The sequence below is a fragment of the Balaenoptera musculus genome, chromosome 7 (genome assembly GCF_009873245.2).
Source record: "Balaenoptera musculus isolate JJ_BM4_2016_0621 chromosome 7, mBalMus1.pri.v3, whole genome shotgun sequence".
Classification (NCBI taxonomy): Eukaryota; Metazoa; Chordata; class Mammalia; order Artiodactyla; family Balaenopteridae; genus Balaenoptera; species Balaenoptera musculus.
Genome location: NC_045791.1, coordinates 106,338,784 through 106,360,305, shown reverse-complemented (window position 1 = coordinate 106,360,305; position 21,522 = coordinate 106,338,784). Strand labels below are relative to the sequence as shown.

At 49.2% G+C, this 21,522-nt stretch overlaps 1 protein-coding gene across 1 annotated transcript in view; it reads left to right on the top strand.

Moving 5' to 3' along the window:
• The first annotated feature begins 2,984 nt into the window (after positions 1-2,984).
• LOC118898334 (ephexin-1-like) overlaps positions 2,985-21,522 on the top strand; it is a 73,867-nt gene continuing 55,329 nt past the window's right edge. The window contains exon 1 of the mRNA XM_036858594.1: positions 2,985-3,107. The gene's annotated coding sequence lies outside the window, so the exon portion shown is untranslated. The remainder of the gene's footprint in view (positions 3,108-21,522) is intronic.

Below are 21,522 nucleotides of genomic sequence, written 5' to 3'. Positions count from 1 at the left end.
ATGACACTCAGTTTCATCCCAAAATATACCCATAGCAGAATATAGACAATCTTTAAAAAGAGTGAAGGATTTAAAGGGTGCTGAATTGGAAAACTACCAAGAAATAGATACAGAACAGTGTGTACGTGCTGTGGTCCAGCCTAAGTAAAACAAAGGATATAGGGGTGTGTGTGTGTGTGTGTGTGTGTGTGTGTGTGTGTGAGAGAGAGAGAGAGAGAGAGAGAGAGAGGGAGAAATTATGCATAGAGAGAACATTTCTGGAAGGATACGCATGAAACTGTTAACAGAGGTTATGTAAAATGTTTTTGAGCAGGAAAGTGACAGGTTCAGAACTGTGTCAGCTGACTCACATGGCATATTGAGTGGGATGGGGTGGGGAGGGCTGGAAGTAATTGGGAGAGACTGAAGCCAGGAGACCTGTTTAAAGGACATTGTGGCAATGGTACAGGTGAGAATTGATGGGGGCCTATTCTAAAGCAGTGAGATGCAGTGGGGGAAGAAAAGAGAAATTAGATTCATTTTTGAGGTGCTTCCAGTGGTACCCTCAGGGCCTAGCACAGTACCTATACCCGCTAGGTGCTCCAAAATGTACAAAATGAATGGTCTCCTGTATAGAAGACTTAGGACTCCAGCTCCTACAGGCATCTGCTGGGCACCTCAAGACACCAATCACACAGAGGCCGTGACCCCCTTCTCAGAGTTTGCTCACCCAGCCCGGGGCCCTGGGAAGCAGGGTCGGGAGACGGGGTCCACAGGCAGGTGAAGCCAGGGCCCATGTTTCCCTTGTGCCCCTCTTGCCCTGCCCACCTGGGAGTGTGGCACGGGTTCCTGCCCTGCCCAACTGCCCTCGCTCCACCAGGCCGCCCCCCCCCAACAGCCTGCCACACTGCAGGCAGCCTCTGAGCTGAGCTCTGTGCATACGTGGCAGGGAAGTGGTGTCTCCAAAAAGCTGTGGGCCTGGCCTCCCTCGGGACCTAAGGGGAGACAGGAAAACTACAAATGAGAAAGGGGGAAAGTGAGCCAAAAAAATCAGATATAACCTTACACACACATATACACTCACGCACGCACCTGCCACCATAACATTGTGCACTTAGCAGGTGCTTAGAATAGGTTTCCTAAAGGCGTGAGACAATGAAGGAGAATGAGCAGGAAAATAAGGAATCTCAGGAATGTGGCGTATGAGGGGCGGGTGAAGCAAAGAGAGCTGATCCTCCTGAAGAACAGAACATTCAGCGGATGCCCCCCAAGCCCTGTACATGTAAGCTCCACTGGGAGCCTTTGGCGGTCAGGGACAGTGAGGAGAAGAGGAAATAATCGCATTTATTCTGGTTCCTTCTGAGCCTAATGTGGGGTTTGGTTTATAGTGTCCTGCTCAAATGTTTGTGGAATGAATGAAGGGGTGTGTGGATGGATGGAAGGATGGGTGGGTGGATGGGTGGGTGGATGGATGGATGCATGGATGGTGGATGGATGGGTGGGTGGATGGGTGGGTGGATGGATGGGTGGATGGATGGATGGACGGATGGATGGATGGATGGATGGACAGATGGGTGGATGGATGGGTGGATGGAATAGATGGGTGGATGGGTGGGTGGGTGAGTGGATGGGTGGATGGATGGGTGGGTGGATGGATGGATGGATGGATGGATGGATAAGAAACCAAGTCTATCTGGCTTTCAGAGGCAAAACTGAAACCATATTTTCATGGCAATCAGAGGGCTGTGGTAGACAGCTTTCAAAGCTGGCCCTCAGCGATCCCTGTGTCCTAGGATTCATGCCTCTGTGTAATCCCCTACCTTTGAGTATAGGCTGTACCTGATGACTTCCTCCCAACGAGTAGAATATAGCAAAGGGGAAGGGATGTTACTTCTGTGAGTAGACTACAAAAGCCGGTGACTTCCACCTTCCCGGAATTTCTGTTGCACACCATGGTGACAAGCTGCCACAGTGAAGAGGCCTTTGTGGGGCCTCAGGTCAACAGTCAGTGAGGAGCTGAGGGCCTCAGTCCAAGAGTCGGCAGGGAAGTGAGTGCTGCCAGCAAGCTCGTGAACGTGGAGGGAGATCCTTCCCTAGTGGAGCTTTGAGAAATGATCCCCGTCCCACTGGCACCTGGAGTGCAGCCTGTGAGGGACCCTGAGGAGAGAACTCATCTAAGCCGTGCCCATATTCCTGACCCACAGAAACTATAAGATAGCAAATGTGTGTTGCTTCAAGCCACTACATCTTAGGTTAGTTTGTTGCCAGCAGCAGATAGCTAATACAGTGGCTGATTTGAGTTTAATATAAAAATGGACATCCTGGCAATTAAACTTGACAAATGATGGTAGTGGTTAAGAGTCCAGGTTTTGGTACTGATTAGATGGGGTTTGAATCCTGGATTCCCAACTTACTAGCTGTGTGGCTTTGGGCAAGATGATCAACTTCTATGAGCCTCTGTTTCTGTGTCTTTAAAATGGGCATGATTCTCTGCTCATAGAGACAGCACAAGGATTACATAAAACGATTATGTAAAGTACTTAGCCCAGGACCTGTCACTGAATAGAAGGTAGCTATTAGCAACAACAACAACAACGATAGTAATAGTAATGGAGCAAGTTCCCTCACAAAGCAGCAAGTGTCCCATACCTGGAAGGGATGGAGCTGAGTCACGATGTCATGTGCAAGAAGCGAATGGAACCCTAGAGGACCGCAAGCCCTTTTCAAGTCTCAAGGGGCCACCGGGTTTACCTTGCACCGGGGTGCAGCACCATCTGCTTCACCCTGAGCCTTCACTCTGAGCAGCACTTTTCCTCCTGCACGGCCTCTGGGTCAGGTGTACGGCCACCACCCTGGCTGGGCCCATGGGGTCCAGGAAGGTAAACACCCAACCAGGAAATGATTGTCACGGGCATGGGGCCAGCGCTGAGCCAGGCGGGTCTGAAGGTCAGGAATGTTTCCCAGGGAGCCTTTTCCAGGAGAGGACAAAGCCTCTGGCTGCGGGTCTCTGGGATGGAAAAGAGGGCTTCCAAGTACACCGGCCTGCTCTGAGGACCCCGACAGGACACAGGACAGGAGAGCGAGAGCCGTCCAGGGGGCTCCAACCCCCAGGAGCTCTTCACTGACAGGTGAGCAAATGGTTTTAGTATTTTTTTTAATGGAATGAGATGAAACGAGATAATGGTCCAAGGTGTGGCCCGGGCCACATAGGGAAGACTCCAGGCAGGTGTGTGAAGCGAGAGGCAATCCCACTCCCCCCTTCACTGAGAAAGAGATTCAGGAGAGGAAACAGCCCTGGATCGCACTCGTCTTAGCTTCATCACTCTCCCCTCCGGGACTCAGTTTCACCATCTGTGAATTGGGGTAATGATTCCTTCCAGGCTCCTCTCCCGTGAAGGCTACAGGAGCAAGTGAGATAATGAACAGGACTGGCTACAGAAGTTGCAGGGCCCCATGCAAAATGAATAAGGGGGCCCCTTGTTCAAAAATTATTAAGAATTTCAAGAATGAAGAATTTTAGAATTATTAAGAACTGCAACAGCAGAGCGTTAAACTAAGTGAGGGGTCCTTCTAAGGGCAGGGCCCTGTGTGACTGCACAGGTCACACGCCTATGGCTCCAACCCTAAAAAATAAATGTACACGTAAACTGTGAAGTGCTAAACAAACTGTGATTACTAGGTGCCCATGGATCAAATCTCAGGGTCAGGAAACACACCTGGGGAACGGAAGTCACAGTGGTGAAGTGACAGCCCACTGCAATGCTGCCCCACTGCCACTGCCCCTGCTGCTCAGGGTCCCATCTCAGAGGGCGCCACCCTCCCAACCTTCTGGACTTGCACTGCCATCTGGCATCAAGCCAAAGCCTGGTGCAATTCAGATGTCTGGGGACACACTTTTCTTGGATGTGGCAATGGTAGGTTGTTCTTTTCGACCTTGATTTAAAGTTTGTTCATTTGCAGCAATATGGATGGATCATGAGATTATCATACTTGTGAAGTAAGCCAGACAGAAAGACAATTATCATATGATATCACTTATATGTGGAATCTTAAAAAAATGATATAAATGAACTTATATACAAAATAGAAATAGATGCACAGACATAGGAAACAAACTTATGATTACCAAAGGGGAAGAGGGGGAGGGATAAATTAGGAGTTTGGGATTAACATATATTAGTAGTTACATATATAACTACTATATTTAAAATAGATAACCAACAAGGACCTACTGTATAGCACAGGGAACTATACTCAATATTTTATAATAACCTATAAGGGAAAAGAATCTGAAAAAAAAATGTATGTTTAACTGAATCACTTCGCTGTATACCTGAAACTAACACAACATTGTAAATCAACTATACTTCAATTTTTAAAAAAGATCTATTGTATCAGTTGCACTAGCAAAAAAGAAATTAATAAAGTAAAATAAAATTTGGGATGTTCACACAGTCCCTGGCTAAACAGCACTGGGACTTGCGGATTCCTATACTTTTGACAGTTCTGCTGAGTTCTGACAATGGTAATTGGAAAAATGCTTATGTTAACACAGTAAGATGGCTGGTGGGAATGTCCCAACGCCCCCGCCACCCCATCACATCTTTGTCAGCCCCTCCCCTTCTTCCTCTCCGCTTTTGCACTCAAATTTTCTCTTCCCTTTTCACTCCTGTCCTGGCTGCCCTTGGCATTGTTTAACCCTGCAGCAGTAGAAATCGGGGTCTCCAGGGGTGTCTCAAGCTTTCTGGTCCGTGAAAACAAACAATAGACCATCTTCCTTGACGCCACCCTCAATTCCACCCCTTCCTGGAGTCCAAATTGTCTTGAAAACCCTCTCCTGGAGGGGCTCCCCACGGGAAAGGCAGGGGGTCACGCTAATGACAGTGACCAGAGATGAAGACCACTGCTTTAAGAACTTGCCCGTAGACCTCTCTGACCTCTGCAAGGGTAGCCCAGGAAGCTTACACTAGTGGGTGAACCAGCCCAGAGGCTCAGAGGAGGAGGACGCTGTAGCCACTGTTTGTCTCAGCAGTTAGCGAGCCCGCCAGTCCTACATCAGACAGCCCATCTACCGGGACGGGTCCTTTCCCCATGTCCGTGAGCCCACTGCCACCCTAAGTAGGCGTCAGCACTGCTGCTCTAAGGTTACCCCAGCATCCCCCGAGAAAGACAAAAGTCCTTCCTTTGTTCTTTCAACAAATAATCCCCGAGCACCTGGGGCAGGTAAGGTGTCTACCTTAATTGGCCTCACCTTTGGAAAGGAAAAAAAATGAGGATCATCGGAGGGATATCAGGAAGGCCTGCATGGAGGAGGTGGCCTTTGAACTGAGCATCACTAAACAATCTAACATCACTTCTTAATTATTTTACAAGAGGAGAAGAGCTGATGAGTAGAGTTTTATGTATTATGAAGTAAGTCTCCCTAACTTGGAAGATAAGGTACTGATTTTTCCACACTTAACCCCAATTGAATATTGCAAGTTCTTTAAATAGCACTCTTTTACAGACAGCAATTTGCAAAAAATTGTTGAGAGCAATCCTGTCCAGGGAAAGGACAGCAGGGTTTCAACAAGGTGAAACAGGAGCCCCACAGGGCCTGGTGATGGCAGAAGCAGAGGCAAGGACCTGGGGAAGCAGGAGGCCTGTTTAAAGGATGCTGATGGACCAGGTTTGCTAGAGCAGAGGGAAGGTGGTGGTGAGGTGGCCCCAACCCATGTGGCCTGGACCCCAAAGATCCCCAGAGATCACAGCAGGGATCCATATGGCCAGCATGTCTCAGGGGGCACCCACGCCTCACTTCCATACTCCAGCACTAGCGGGCTTTGCCTCCGTCACCTTCACTTTCGGCCGGAGGTTTGTGCACCAGCAATGGTGTCTCCTACAGCTAGGAGCTCTGACCATCAATTATCCAGGTCTTTGAGGAGTTTAGAATGGGACATTGATTCATTATTATTTAATGACTATGTTTCCTATCCGAAATAAACCCTTCAAAACACAGACTCTCCAATAGACAAGAGCTTGGACCATGCCTTAAAAGGCTCAGAGACGCTTGGGGGCCACTGGGGCAGGGACCAGCAGGGATGAGGAAGGCAGGCAAGCTGGATCTGAGGACCTTGACCCCCAGGCTCTGTCCGGAAGTGGCAAGGGTTGGTCTCGGGTGGCTGACTCGGGGAGCATTGTGCAATCCCGCGTGCTAGTCTGTATGACCTGCTTATCTCTGTGTTTCAATCCACCACGGCAGTGTGCTCCTTGCAGAAGGTCTCCTCAGAGAGCACCTCATCCAGCCGGTCGGTATCTGTGGCAGCCTTGCCCTGCTGGTCCAGGTGCCACAAATACCATGATAAGATGTGATAAGATGGACAGAGCCCCCACCCCTCTCCCAAGCTCCCCACCTTCATTCCAAGCCCCTCAGCTGCCTCTGCCCCTTTACTGCTGTCCAAATAAGTAAATTAAGAAAACCCAATTTCCTACTCACAGCTGATTCATTTGGCGTTCTTGAGCCAAAACAGATTCCCATTAAACCCCACTAGTGGGACAAAAAGCTTCCAAGTATTTTAAATTTATAAAACCTTGGCATAATGGGCTTTGTATGATGCTCTCTAGATGTAAATCTGTTCATGAAACTGAGTACATCTATAAAGATATTTTTGCTCTCATCTGAGTGACAACAACATTCCTTTGTGGATTCTTGAACACTGGAGGAAAGCCCTCTTTTCTGCCAAGTTCCTTTTTAGGAAGTTAGCGTTGAACTTAAAAATGATTTTAAGGTTCTTTGTTTCTGGATTAAAAAGGCATCTGGCACATGGACAGTTTTTCCTGGTGCCTGAAATATCAGAGCAGTCACCTAGAACTAACTTTCTGCAGTTTTCTGCCTTCTTTGGCACTGGTTCAGAGTCAAGATCAAAGTCACTCACAGTCGGCTAATGTGGGTTCCAGGTCAAGGGTAAGACAGGGAGAGATTCCAGCTTGGGGTCAAAATGAAGTCATCTTGTTGCTCAATCAAAGATAAACAGATCCACCTAAGCTATGCTTGGAAAAACATTGTTATAGCTGATTTATGTATCCATTGGTGAAATATCACAGAAATTGTCAAAATAAAGTAGCCTGGGTAGGTGTGCATCATCTTTTAACAGTGGCCACAGGCTGTAGAGGCCAAGGTGGTACTTGTGTAACAGAGGCCCAGGCTGGGTCAGTGTCTATCACTTTGCCAGAGCCAGGCTGCCTCCACCACCTGCTGGCTGTGTGACCTTGGCTGAGTCAGTTAACCTCTCTGAACCTCCACGTTCTCTACTGTGAAAATGGAGGACATGGCACAAGGACGGTAATGATCGTATAGGCTCGCCCTGAGTGTTCAATGAGATGATGAATGAATTGAAGATGAACTACCCAATGAGTAGAATGTGGTTCTCATTACTACTATCCCAATAGACCTTAAGAAAGAAAATGGACCTTTTTTTTTTTTTCCAATATAGAAGTTGACTTTTTTTTTTAAATTTATTTGTTATTTATTTATTATTTATTTTTGGCTGTGTTGGGTCTTCGTTTCTGTGCGAAGGCTTTCTCTAGTTGTGGCAAGTGGGGGCCACTCTTCATCACGATGCGCGGGCCTCTCACTATTGCAGCCTCTCTTGTTGTGGAGCACAGGCTCCAGACGCGCAGGCTCAGTAGTTGTGGCTCACAGGCCTAGTTGCTCCGTGGCATGTGGGATCTTCCCAGACCAGGGCTCGAACCCGTGTGCCCTGCATTGGCAGGCAGATTCTCAACCACTGCGCCACCAGGGAAGCCCTAGAAGTTGACTTTAAGTAGCAGGGAGAGGGAGTTCCCTGGCGGTCCAGTGGTTAGGACTTGGTACTTTCACTGCCGAGGACCCAGGTTCAATCCCTGGTCGGGGAACTAAGATCCTACAAACCGTGCGGTGCAGCCAAAAAAAAAATAAAAGTAGCAGGGAGAGAATTTATTAGTTCACATAGTTAGAGAATTGAGCACAAAACACTAGTGTGCACACAAGAACCCTCAGACGTAAAGAGAGCAGGCATCCTTTGAAGAGTTGGCCCAATCTGCCTCAAGGGCTCTGAGCTTGTCCGACTTTAAGGAACCCCATTCCTCCACGGCACCACTCAGGTCTGCCTGTGGTCAGCAGGGAAAACCACACACCCAGCAATGTTTCCCTTGAGGAGTCAACACATTGGATTCGATGATTATTTTCCTCCAGTAAATATTTCCTGGTAAGCAAAGGCATTGTTTCTGGCAAAAATGCTCCAACATTTTTTCCTTCCAGTTTCATTGAGATGTAATTGACAGGCAGCACGCTGTAACTTTAAGGTGGACAGCATAGTGATTTGACTTACATAGATCGTGAAATGTTTACCACAATAAGTTTAGTGATCACCCATCATCTCATATAGATACAGAATTAAAGAAATAGAATAAAAAATAGTTTCCTTTGTGATGAGGACTCTTAGGGTTTATACTTTTAACAACTTTCATAGATAACACGTAGCAGTGTCATATTTATCATGTTGTACGTTACATCTTATAACATAACTGGAAGTTTGTGTCTTTTCAGCGCCCTGGTCCAATTCCCCCTTTCCGTATCCCCCACTTCTGGTAACCACAAATCTGATCTCTTTTCTATGAGTTTGTTTGTTTTTGACATATAGTTGGGCTACAATACTATGTTACTTCCTGTTACACAACATAATTTGACATTTCTATACATTTCCACATGATCACCATGGTAAGTCTAATTACAATATGCCATCATACAAAGGTATTGTACAGTTATTGACTGTATTCCCCATACTGTACATTTCATACCCATGACTCATTTATTTTGCAGCTGGAAATTTATACCTCTTCATCTCCCTGGCCTATTTCTTTCCTTCCCTACCCTCCTACCCTCTGGCAACCACCAGTTTGTTCTCTGTATCTATAACCCTGTTTCTGTTTTGTTATGTTTGCTCATTTGTTTTGTTTCATAGATTCCATGTATAAGTGAAATCATCCATTACTGTTCTTTCTCTGTTTGACTTATTTCACTTAGCATAATAATAACCTCTAGGCCCATCCATGTTGTCGCAAATGGCAAGATTTCATTCTTTTTTATGGCTGAGTAATATTCCATTGTGTGTGTGTGTGTGTGTGTGTGTGTGTGTGTGTGTGTGTATTTATATATATGTATATCTATATATATACCACATATTCTTTATCCATTCGTCTATTGATGGGCACTTATGTTGCTTCCATATCTTGGCTATTGTAAATAATGCTGCAATGAACATAGGGGTGCATATTAGTGCATATTAGAATTAGTGTTTTCATTTTCTTCAGATAAATACCCAGGAGTGGAATTGCTGGATTGTATGGAGTTCTATTTTTAACCATACAGGAACCACCATACTGTTTTCCATAGTGGTCGCACCAATTTACAATCCCACCAACAGTGCACAAGGATTCCCTTTTCTCCACATCCTTGCCATCACTTGTTTTTTGTTGTCTTTTTGATGATAGCTATTCTGACAAGTGGTATCTCATTGTGGTTTTGATTGGCCTTTCCCTAATGGTTAGTGATGTTGAGCATCTTTTCATGTGTCTGTTGGCCATCTGTATGTCTTCTTTGGAAAAATGTCTGTTCAGATCATCTGCCCATTTTTTAATCAGGTTGTTTGTTTTTTTGATGTTGGGTTGTATGAATTCTTTGTATATTTTGTATATTAACCCCTTATAGGATATATTTTTTGCAAATATCTTCTCCCATTCAGTAGGTGGCCTTTTCATGTTGTTGATAGTTTCCTTCGCTGTGCAAAAGCTTTTTAGTTTGATGTAGTCCCATTTGTTTATTTTTGCTTTTGTTTCCCTTGCCTGAGGAGACATATCCAAAAAATATATATATATTATTAAGACCAATGTCAAAGTACTTACTGCCTATAATTTCTTCTAGAGGTTTTATGGTTTCAGGTCTTAGATTTAAGTCTTTAATCCGTTTGGAATTTATTTTTGTGTGTGGTATGAGAGAGTAGTCCAATTTGATTCTTTTGCATGTAGCTGTCCAGTTTTTCCAAAACCACTTATTGAAGAGGCTGTCTTTTCCCCATTGTATGTTCTTGCCTCCTTTGTTGTAGATTAATTGCCCATACAAATGTGGGTTCATTTCTGGGCTCTCTATTCTGTTCCATTGAGTTATGTCTGTTTTTTTGCCAGTACTATACTGTTTTCACTACTGCAGCTTCTATTATAGTTTGAAATCAGGGAGTGTGATACCTCCAGCTTTGTTTTTCCTTATCAAGTTTGTTTTGGCTATTCGGGGTGTTTTGTGTTTCCATGCAAATTTTAGAATTATTTGTTTTAGTTCTGTGAAAAATGCCTCTGGTATTTTGATAGAGATTGCATTGAATCTGTAGCTTGCCTCGGGTAGCATGGTCATTTTAACAATATTAATTCTTCCAGTCCCTGAACACAGTATTATCTTTCCATCTGTTTGTGTCATCTTCAATTTCTTTTACCAATGTCTTATAGTTTTCCAAGTACAGGTCTTTTACCTCCTTAGTTAGATTTATCCCTAAGTACTTTATTCTTTTTGATGCAATTGTAAATGGGATTGTTTTCTTAATTTCTCTGATAATTTGCTGTGTATACAAATGCAGTAGATTTCTGTATATTAATTTTGAATCCTGCAACTTAACCAAATTCATTGATGAGTTCTAGTAGGTTTTTTTTGTGGTGTCTTTAGGATTTTCTATGTATAGTATCATGTCATCTGCAAACAGTGATAGTTTTACTTCTTCCTTTCCAATTTGGATTCCTTTTATTTCTTTTTCTCATCTGATTCCTGTGGCTAGGACTTCCAATACTTTTATCAAGCAAGGGCTCACTGCCCCATGCACACAGAAGCCAATGCTATGGCACCAGCTTTTGAGAAAAGAGCTTTATTGTGAGGTGTCCCTGTAAGGAGACAGGAAGCAGGTCTCAAATCTGTCTCCCTAGTCCAGGGTTTGGGGTAAAATTTAAGAAGTTAGGGGATTTCAAATTTGGAAGCTAATTGGCTAGTCTTAAATCAGTCCATATAAGCTACTCATGCTGCTGGAAGCCAGATTTTCCTTATTGAAGGACTTCTCGTTTCGTAAAGAGATCTGGTGGCAATATTTCTATTCTTTGTTTTCCGTAGACCAAAGATTCTTGATTCTGGGGTCATCCTGGAGACATGGGTTCCTGTCTTGCACATGTGCAAGGAACCCTGTCTCTGTAAAATAACTCCAGGGGTTATGCAACCTGTTTCAAGGAAGCAAAACCAGTTTAAGATGGTCAATGTTCTTCATGCTGTTTCAATACTATTTTGAATAAAAGTGGTGAGAGTAGGCATCCTTGTCTTGTTCCTGAACTTAGGGGAAAGGCTTTCAGCTTTTTTCCATTTAGTATGATGTTCCAATGCTCCAAAATTTTTAAAAACTGGTTTAGTAGATGCTGGTGTGAAAAGAATTTGAGAAATCAATAGTGGATGAACCATCTGTAAGAAGAGTGTATTAGCTTTCTACTGCTGCTATAACAAATGACCATACTCTTAGTGGCTTAAAACAACACAAGTGTATCATCTTACAGCTCTGGAAGACAGAAATCCAAAATGGGTCTCACTGGGCTAAAATCAAGGCGTGGGCTGGGCTGCTTTCCTTCCGGGGGCTCCAAGAGAGCCTTTTCCATCTTCAGAGGCTGCCCACATTCCTTGCCTTGTGGCCTCTTCCTCCTTCTTCAAAGCCAGCAGTGTAGCACCTTCAAATCTCTCTGACTCCTCTTATAAAGACCCTTGTGATTACACTGGACCCACCTGGATAATACAGGACAATCTCCTTATCTCAACATTCTTAACCACATCTGCAAAGACACTTTTGCTATATAAGGTAACGGATTCACAGGTCCCAGGTATTGGAACATGAACATTCTGGTGTGGGGTGGGCAAGTGGGCATTATTCATCAAACCACCAAGAGATACTAGAGTTTTCTTAAATATATCTTTGACATGTTTGGAAGCAATGGATGACTTTTTGAAAATTTTTTAATTGCTAAAGCCATGTTATCAAAAGTAAAATATAACATGTAATATAGGTTGTTTGCAATGAAGTTCACATAATGTTCATGTTTACACAGATCTATGTTTTTTAACTTTGGCTGACAAATGCAGGATCACTGTTGTCTGCTGTTTTGTTGAAACCCTCTGGCAATTCCAGTGTTTATGTCTGAGACCCTTTGTCCCCTGAACATCTGAACATGCCCAGAGCATGTTTCTGCCCAATCCCAAGGAGGCTGAGGCCCAAAGAGGTCTTTCTGTGACACCTCTAGGGTTTAGTTCTTTCAGAGAAGGGGTTGTGGTGCGAGCACATGGTTATTCCAACCTCGGAGGAAAAATCCAGGGGGTCAGGTGGTGCTCAGGGCTGTGCCTACGATGTGTAGGGACAGCCTCATGGGCACTGCTGCTTTACTCCATCCCCCACGTGGGGACACATCAGAGGAGCTGTCCTGCTATAAGCACAGGACACTCTGAGCCCCAGGACCGAACGCTTCAGGGAGCAGCATGGGGATGAGGGAGGGGAAGCTTGAAGGTTCAGGCCAGACTGACAGGGTTTACCCATCAGCCTCAGGAGAGGATGAGGAAGTCCAGTGCGAGGCTCTGGCAGTCGAAGAGCTGACCCGCTTACAGGTCGGTATTCCAGAAACGGCAGGCAGGATCCATCACGTGTTGGCTCTGATCCATGCTATCAGCTGCCCAAAGAACCTACTGAGGACAAGGCCAAATCTAGGCTTACAGGGGGAAAGTTCTGTGATTGATTAGCAATGTCTGTCACAGCAAAGGAACAGGAAAAGGTGATCCGTGTGCACCTGACCTGCCATTTCCAGTAAGAACGAAGGCTTTGCATGCAGATAGATGCTTGGGAACCCAGGGGAAAAGCTATGCCTTATCTGTGTGCCCCTGAGCACGTCTGTTGGTGGAGTCTTGGCTTCCTCATCTTTAAAATGAGAGAAACCAATGAAGCCCTTTCCAGCTCCCTGAGAGGATGATGGGGCAGCAAATGGGAAGGGTGTCACCTGTCACAAATTGCCCAGCCCTTCGTTTTGGGGCAGAGGTCTGAGTGCCCTGGCCCTAAGACAATCCTTGGCCCATGACTCCCATCTTGGTGAGAGGGTCTGGGAGTTCTTCCACCTGGTGTCGGCCTGAGCCTGCGTCCTCACCCTCATGGGCCCCGGTCTGCCTGGAGGAGACCGTCCACTCGGGTGTGGGAGCGGGAGCTAGAGGCAAGTGAGCGGGCCAGACAGGTGCTGTGTGTGAGAGTCAGGAGCAGCCCCAGTCCCAGGAGACGGTGGCAGGGGTGGGGCAGAGCTACTGCGGCTTGCATAAAGGCCCGGGCCCTGTGGGGCGGGGTCAATAAAAATCATGTAATGAGTGACTCCAGGCTCTGGGAAAGGGACTGGGAGAAAGTCTTTGCTTCAGCCAAAGGTCCACGTGTAGCCCTAAAGAAAGACCCCCGGGCGAGTTGAGGAAGGGAAACCACAGTGAAGTCCAGCCTCATGAACAGCATAGCAGTGAGGGGAGAGGGAGGGGGAAGGGGAGATGGAGGGGAAGGCGGGGGCCGGATGAGCCTGGGGTAAGAAATCGGGTTTTATCCAAAGCCCTTTAAGGGCTGTAAGCAGGGGGATGCAATTTGTTTTATTTCAAAGGACCAGGTTTGGGCGTTTCCTGGGGTTTCTGGCAATTACCTCATTTTTCTGCCCTAGTGGTCCCAGTGTGCACCCTCCACTGCATCTAGAAGGAGGAGGGGGCCCTGGTCACTGGAGGATGGGGCGCTTCCAGGGGCTGAAGGGCACATCCCTGCCTAGATCAGCCTTGAGTCAAGACTCGAGGAGGATGGGGGAAGCAGGCACAGGAGAAAGTTGGGGGTTCGCACACAGATGCTCAGATGTGAAGGTGCCAGGAGAGACGAGGAGGTGCAGGCAGAAAGGGGGTCGGAGGGGACGGTCCTCGGCAAGATGAAGTTGGGGGGATGCAGAGTCTGAGGAAGAGAGAGGAGGAGACGGCCGGGCAGGCAGGACTGCAGCGGGGCATGGTAGGGAGTTCCTCTCTGATGTTCGAGACACGGCCGGCAGAGGCAGAGGGAGGTGGGAGGTTGGAGGTCCCGAGGAGGTAGACACCGTCACTGCGGAGAGTAAAGGGGGTACTGCTGGAGAAAGCAAGCTGGCTCGCTGGTCTGTCTTGCATGGTGACCATGAAATGGACGGTGACATCTGTCTGCCCTGGCCCAGGTGAAGTCAGAAAATGCCAACACATATTAAGTCCTGGGTCTGCTGGAACAAAAGGAAACTTGGGCAGGTTGGAAGTGGGGGGTAGAAACACAGCGGTGGCCAAGTTGGAGCAGTACAGCCGGCCTGGGGCACCACCTCCGATATTCGGTAAACGTGATTTGAGCATCTATGGTGTGTACCAAGTTCTGGGGGGGTCAAAGAAGCCCACAGGTGGGGCTTGGGGTGGGGCTGGCCCACCGCAGTCCAGAGAGGCCTCCACTTGGCACGCACTCATTGTACTCTGGTGACCATCGGGCCGCTCATCCATCTCCCTGGGCCGAGCCCTGCATCTTTGCATCCCCAGGGCCAGGAGTGCGACGTGGGTGCTCAGTAAGCATTTGCTGGCAGAGGAGGGGTCAACGGGTGCACGGAAGTCTCTGTGGACTCCAGTGGGGGTGGGCTGTGTGTGGACGGGCTTCTCGGGCTCCCGGGAACGAATAGGGCTGAGCCCTCCAGGGAGGAGCGTAGAGGACAGAGCCGGAGGACCAGGCAGGCGAGGCAGGGCTGGTACCAGGCAGGGCTGATGGCAGGGGCCTGAGGCTCCGGCTACACTGAACGCTGTGGCCGGAGCCCATTCAGGAGATGAAAGGAGAAGCCGAGACGAGAGAGAGCACGGATTCAGGAAGGACCAGAAACACACAGGGATACAGGCTACAGGCAGAGAGCACCAGTGCTGCTGTGGTCGGGGGCAGCCCCCAGTTGGGTCCTCCAGTGTCTCCCGGGTATGGGGAGGCCCCAAACACCCACCGGAGCTGTCCTGTGCACACTGGGTATGCCCTGCTGGCCACCAGACAAGCTTTGGGTGATTTATGATTGAAATGCATGGATTCATGAACACGGCAAGTAAGTACCAGAGAAATGGGACGGCTGAGAGCGGTGGGCTTGAGGAAGGCCTCGGACCCTGCAGACACACTCCTGCACACGATTCCAGAATTGCCAGACTCCCTGAGGTGAGCGGTGCTTCATCAGAACCCCTGGGGGGCTTGTTACAGCCTGACCGCCTCCCCCGGCACTGCACCTCCCTCGCCCGCCGGGGCTTCTGGTAGGTCCGTGATGGGGCCAAGAATCCGCATTTCTGAAACGCGCCCACATGCTGCTGCCCAGGGTGGACCACATTTTCGGAACCGCGGGCCCAGAGGGAGGGAAGAAAGCTTCCGTTCCAAGAGAAGTGAACTGTGTGCTGTCTGGTTCATCCAAGCCATTCCAACTCAGTGTTTCCAGAATGTCAGTCATTTACTTTCCACATTTACAGTTCCTAACATATCCATGTACCACCTGTGCTATTAATATTGTCTAGATTGGCTTTACATTAAATTCTCTGTTTATTTTCATCCTAAGCATTAATACTTATGAAATCTCAGCTTTGATGCGCTAACTGGATTTCTTCTAAAATACATAAAACACATAACTACAAATTGTTTGCTTGTTTGACCGCTGTACCTCCTAAAATCAGCCACTGGTCCAAATCCCATGCAGCTGGAAGGAGCAGAAGGGACTGTCTAGATTTATCCAAATCCCATGACTATTTTGGATGAGAGAGAATTCAAAGAAATGACAGTCCCTCAATGACTCTGTCACTGTTGTTTGTATTTTAAAATATCTCCTTCTTGAATTACTCACTCACCCAAACGGGCACAGAAATCTCAGCCCCTCTGCCCCGGCCGCCACCACGGCTCTGTCGCCTTCCACCTCCTTCGGCCCTCTGCTCTCTTTGGCTGTTCCTACGCCCTTCTCTGCCCACCATCAAGGCTCTGGCACACTCTTCGGGTCCTGATCCCGACAGCCCAGGCCTCCACGTACCTCAGTTTACCTAACCTCCTGGGTAAAACTTCCTCAGGGCCTGCACCGCCTCCCTGCTGCCTACAGGGCTGTGGGAAATCACAGGATCACGCCAGGAGGTGGGCAGAGACCATTGGAATGCTTCCAGCACTGCACAGACGACAGAAGGTGCCAGAGGGAAAGAGAAGCCAGAGGAAGGGCACTTTTAGGCTGATGAGGGATGTCGGGAAATTCCCTCCTCCTGGCCCTCTGGGGCCCAAGTCTGCAAGGAGACCACGTCTGTCTCAAGATCAGGGGCCAAGCACAGGGGGAACACAGCCATGCTCAGCTTGTGAGTGGATGCAACCCACAAGGACACAGCTGACCACTTCAACCTCATGTCCTAAATCAGTGTAAAAACCTCAATCTACACAAATAGGGAAGTCCAGCTTTGGACGACTGGGGAGAAGTGCACAAGAGCCCCTTCAATCTATGATAAGAAAAAAAATTTAAGAGATTTTATTGGAAAAATACAAGGAACTGTAGAATAAAATAAAGACCCCAGCTTGCTGAGGACTAACCAGGAATGGGAAATAAGAAAGCTATTTCTCCCTCCCTCTGTGTGTGTGTGTGTGTGTGTGTGTGTGTGTGTCTGTCTGTCTGTGTCTCCACACCAGCTGCCCCTGCTACACATATACATGGCCTGTCGTGGCCAATTCAAAATACCTGCCCCACCCCCATGGCCATCCAGCCCGGAGCCCCTCCTAACTGGCCTGATCTCCATCTCCATCCTCATCTCTGGGAGAGGGAATCTGACTGGGTCAGCCCAGCCTCTGGCTTGACTCCTCCAGGGTCAAAGGTCCACTCTGTTCTGGTCAGCTATGGCCAGGAGGCTGGGGTCAGCGGTACTCAGGGTCCTCCCCCTCCAGGGCTGAGGACGGAGCAAACACCGTAGGAAGGGGTTCCGGAGCAGGAGGACGGAAGGATGGCTGCCTTCTGTACAAATACCTGTTCCCCAGACCGTTTTGAGAAATCAGGGTGGGACTGAGATCTTCCCAGTCAGAGATGCAAGTACCCTCTTCATTCTTTTGCCAGTTGTTATGAACTGAATATTCACGTCCCTCCAAAATTCATACGTTAAAGCCCAAACCTGCAATGTAATGGCATTTGGAGATGAGGCCTTTGGGAGGTAGTAGGGTTAATAAGGTCATGAGGGTGGGGCCCTTCTGATGGGATTAGTAGCTTTCTAAGAAGAGGAGGAGCACAGTTTTCTCTCTCCCCCTCTTCCTTCCTCTCTCTCTTTTTCCTGATGCACAACCCAGGAAAGGCCATGTGAGGACATATCAGGAAGGTGGCCATCTGCAGGCCAAGAAAAGGGCTCTCATCAGAACCCCAGAACCTGACCATGCTTGACGTTGGACTTCCAGCTTCCAGAACTGGAAGAAAACAAATTTCTGTTGTTTAAGCCCTGAGACTGTGGTATTTTGTTAAGGCAGCCCTAGCTGACTAAGACACCAGTATTGGTCTTGTCATTTTTAGCAGGCCTTTTTATAAATCCTCCAAATTTGGGTCACTAGATGAGTTCATGGCAGCTCCACTGTGCAAACAGCCCTACTGCTAGAACTCAACAAAGACCCAGTGTAGAGAGTGCAGCTTCCCACACATAAAGATCCCTGTCTGGCTGCGGAGATTACATCGCCTGCTTTTATGCAGTGTCTGTTTTGTACAGTGGCTGGGAGATCGGGTGCCCTGGCCCGCTTCCCTCTGGCTGGTCCAAAGACCTTGGCCCACAGGTGGGCGGGAGCTTGCCAAGGGCGGTGGCCGACCGAGGCCGCTCACCCCAGGAGGAGTAGCCCTTGTGCCCGGCTCACTCTCTCTTATTGCTCACAGCCTGTCTGGTGACGGGGGCGTGTGACAGAGTGTCAGCGTCCATGAATTAGGTAAAAGTTCTCTTAACGACGGGACAACACTGCAGCGGCTGGCTCTCACTTCACTTGGAGAAAGTAGGTTGAGCCCTCTCCTCCCCAACCCAGCTGAGAGCAGCTGCTGGCACTGTGGTGCCCAAAGGGGACAGGACTCTCAGGAGCTGCCACCAGCCAGTCCCCAGAGACAAGGCATAGATTCCACTCACCAGGACGGAGCCAAGGCTCTCAGGGACTGTAGATCTGTTTTTTTCAAACTCTACACCGGTTTTAAATTTTGAACATTATATACATTTTATAATCTTGAAGTCTTTTTAACACCAAAATGTGAAAACAATTTAAACAAGTGGATCATTCATTTAGTGGCAAAGAGTAAAAAGAGCTGCCTAGGAGTATCGTTTTTGGGTGTTGATGTGATGCCAGGCGCCACAATCCAATTTAATTTTTGCACTATCATTACACAAATGAGAGACGCTTCCAGATGGAAAGAGAAGCCAGAGGAGGGGCACGCGCATGCTTGGGATGAAGGGAGAATGTTAGGAAATTCCCTCCTGCCAGCTCTCTGGGGCCCTGAGCGAGAGGGGACCACCTCTGTCTCACGACCTGGAGCCCAGCACGGGGTGGGGGGCTTGGCATGTGAGTAGACAGAACCCACCCAGGACACGACTGACCAGTTCAAGCCCATGTGAGCCTGACGTGTGCCATCATCCTCCAGACGGGGAGCTGAGGGTCGCGGGTGTGTCGAGGGCCCAGGGAGACCCTTCCCTGGAGCCCTGCCTGGACGTGCTGGGAGGGCATGCCTCTTTCCCCGGGGGCCCTGCAGCGTCAGCCTTAGACACTGGAGGAAGGAAGGAGACCACCCAACACTAGTTGGGGTGCACGAGAAGTGAGCTGGCAGGGGGCTACCCACCCTGCCCTCCCACCACTCACTGAGACGCCTGCAAATGGGTAACCGTGGGCCACCCACTTAGGGGAGGACAGCCCTGTAACTGGCTTGAGCCTCTGCCCCCAGACTGCCCAGGGCTCCCCACGAAGCCTCCACACAGCATGGCTGGAGAGGGTGCGGAACAGATGTGAGTCCCCAGGGAGCCTGCTGGCCTGGCCCTCAGACAGAACAGGGCTTGTCTGTCCTGGCTCCTGGTTCTGTCCCCTGCTGTGTGCTCTGCCCCTGGTCTTTGCTTTCTTCCTTGCTTCCTAAGCACATGCTGCACCTCCCAAGGCCGTCTCTCCACCCGCCCCTGTGCTCGTTCCTCTCCTCTCAGGGGTGGCAGGGTTCTGGGACCTGCAAGACCAGAGTTCAAATCCTGCCTCAGCCACTTACCAGCTGTGTGACCTTGGGCAAGTTACTAAGTTTCTCTGAGCTTCAGAATCCTAACAGGAGTCTCTAACATGTGACTGATAATAGTACCCTCCCTCCCCAGGGTTGTGTGAGGATCAAATGAGTTAAAGGGAAAGTGCCTGAAACAAAAGGACGCTTGATCCTCTCTGGGAAGCAAGGACATGGTGTCTGCAGCTCAGGGCATTTCCCCTCCAGGGGGGTTTGTCTCAGTCACCACCTCCTGGCCCAGGTCACCGCTGTCCTCCCCAGCACTTCAAGCCTGAGTCCTGTCCTTGATGGAGACGAGGGTGGGGCGGTGGCTGCGGGTGACCAGGAGTCTCCTTTCCTGTTAGCACAGCCGCTCCCGGACAGAGGGGAGGACTTGCGGCCTGTGTTGGGTCCGCGTGTGGGTCCGCGTGGGGTCCGCGTGGGGTCCGCGTGGGGTCTGCGTGGCGTCCGCATGTGGGTCCGCATGGGGTCTGCGTGGGGTCCCCGTGTGAGTCCGCGTGTTGGTCCACGTGGGGTCCGCGTGGGGTCTGCGTGGCGTCCGCGTGTGGGTCCACGTGGGGTCCGCGTGGGGTCCGCGTGTGGGTCCGCGTGGTGTCCGCGTGTGGGTGGCCCCACGGTGATTGTAGGCAAAGTCTTGGGCCATCAGACACGGCTGCCTCTGGGAGGAACAGCGGTTAAGGCCCCGGAAGAGGCTGAGATCCCAAGAGAGGGGGCAGCAGGAGAAGAGAAGGTCAGGGACGTCGCTGAAACAGGAGTGCATGTGATCAGTTAGCAGGGAGGGAGGCAGGGCCCTAGGACCCTCGTCCGCTCGCGTCTCCAGCGGGGAGGATGCCAGACGTTGGAGGAAAGAGAAGGAAGGAGAGCCCACACCTAAGGCCCCTCTGAGGCCTGGGGAGACCTGGTGTCCAGTCCGCGACAGTAGCACGAGTGGGGCAGGGAAGGAGCTGATTGGTGCTGTGTGCGGCCGGATGCTGGGGCCTCTGGCCCGTGTGGGACCAGCTTATGGTCTGGAAATCTCCACTGCATTCCATCCGCTCCTGAAGGAGCCAGAAGGCCCTGGCTCAAGTGTGCCCAGCTCATAAACCAAAGTCATAAACCACAGCAGCCCGTCAGGAACAGGACAGCGGAGGAGCTGAATCCTCTCTCCCACCCCGGCTGACCACCAGCAACAGCTCGGGACACCAGCTCCGGCCTCCACACTGTCCCGCCCCCAGGTCTGCGGGTCAGCGTCGCCCCTCAACGATTTCCGGAGGCAGCAATAATGTCCTTTTCCAGGGGAAAGGGGACTTGCCAGATGAAAGGGGTGGCTCTCGGGGTGTGGTCCCCACACCAGCAGCAGCCGCAGCTGAGAACTTGTTGGAAACACAGATTCGTGGCCCCAGGCCTCCTGCGTCAGAAACTCCAGGGTGGGACCCAGGAATCTGTATTTAACTCTCCAGGTGATTCTGAGGCCGCTGCGGCATGAGAACCACAGAGCCAAGAGAGCAAACTGTCCACACGACGTGGAACAGCGTGGATGGGTCTCCTGGGCCTAATGTCATAGGATGGGTCTCCTGGGCCTAATGTCAATGGAACAGCGTGAATGGGTCTCCTGGGCCTAATGTCACATGTTCTCACAAGAGAGAACGTTCTGGACAATTTCATTTACACAAAGGACCAAAACAGACAAAGCTAGTCCCTGGTGTTAGAAGTCAGAGGTTACCCTTGGGGGCTGGGGAGGAAGGGGCAGAGAGGCTTTCAGGAGTGGTGACGAGGTTCTCTTTCTGGCTCTGGGTGTGGTTACAGTGTGTAAACAATCAGTATCTATACTTAGAATATGGGCACTTTCTGTATTCTACTATATACTTAGATTAAAAAAATTTTTTAAACTATACGACAGGGTGAAATAGAAGTGTCACCTCCCTCTTCATTGTACAGCCTAATAATTGATTGAAGTCACTTCGGGATGATCTGGGGGTCCACTCCTGGCTCCAGAAAATAAAAAGCTGGGCATTCTTTTATCCTTGGCCAATAGGTTTTATGAATTTAACCTAAAAGTGGCCTCAATAGACAACAGGACAAGCTGGCTAATTAAAACCAGAAAGGGGCTGTAGATCAAAACATCTAAAACTAATGCTGCCATCTTCGGTCAACACTGCTGCTCCCATTTCTCCCTGGTTTATAGGTAATATTTCCAGAGAACAAGCTGCCTCATTCAGTTACCTTCACAAT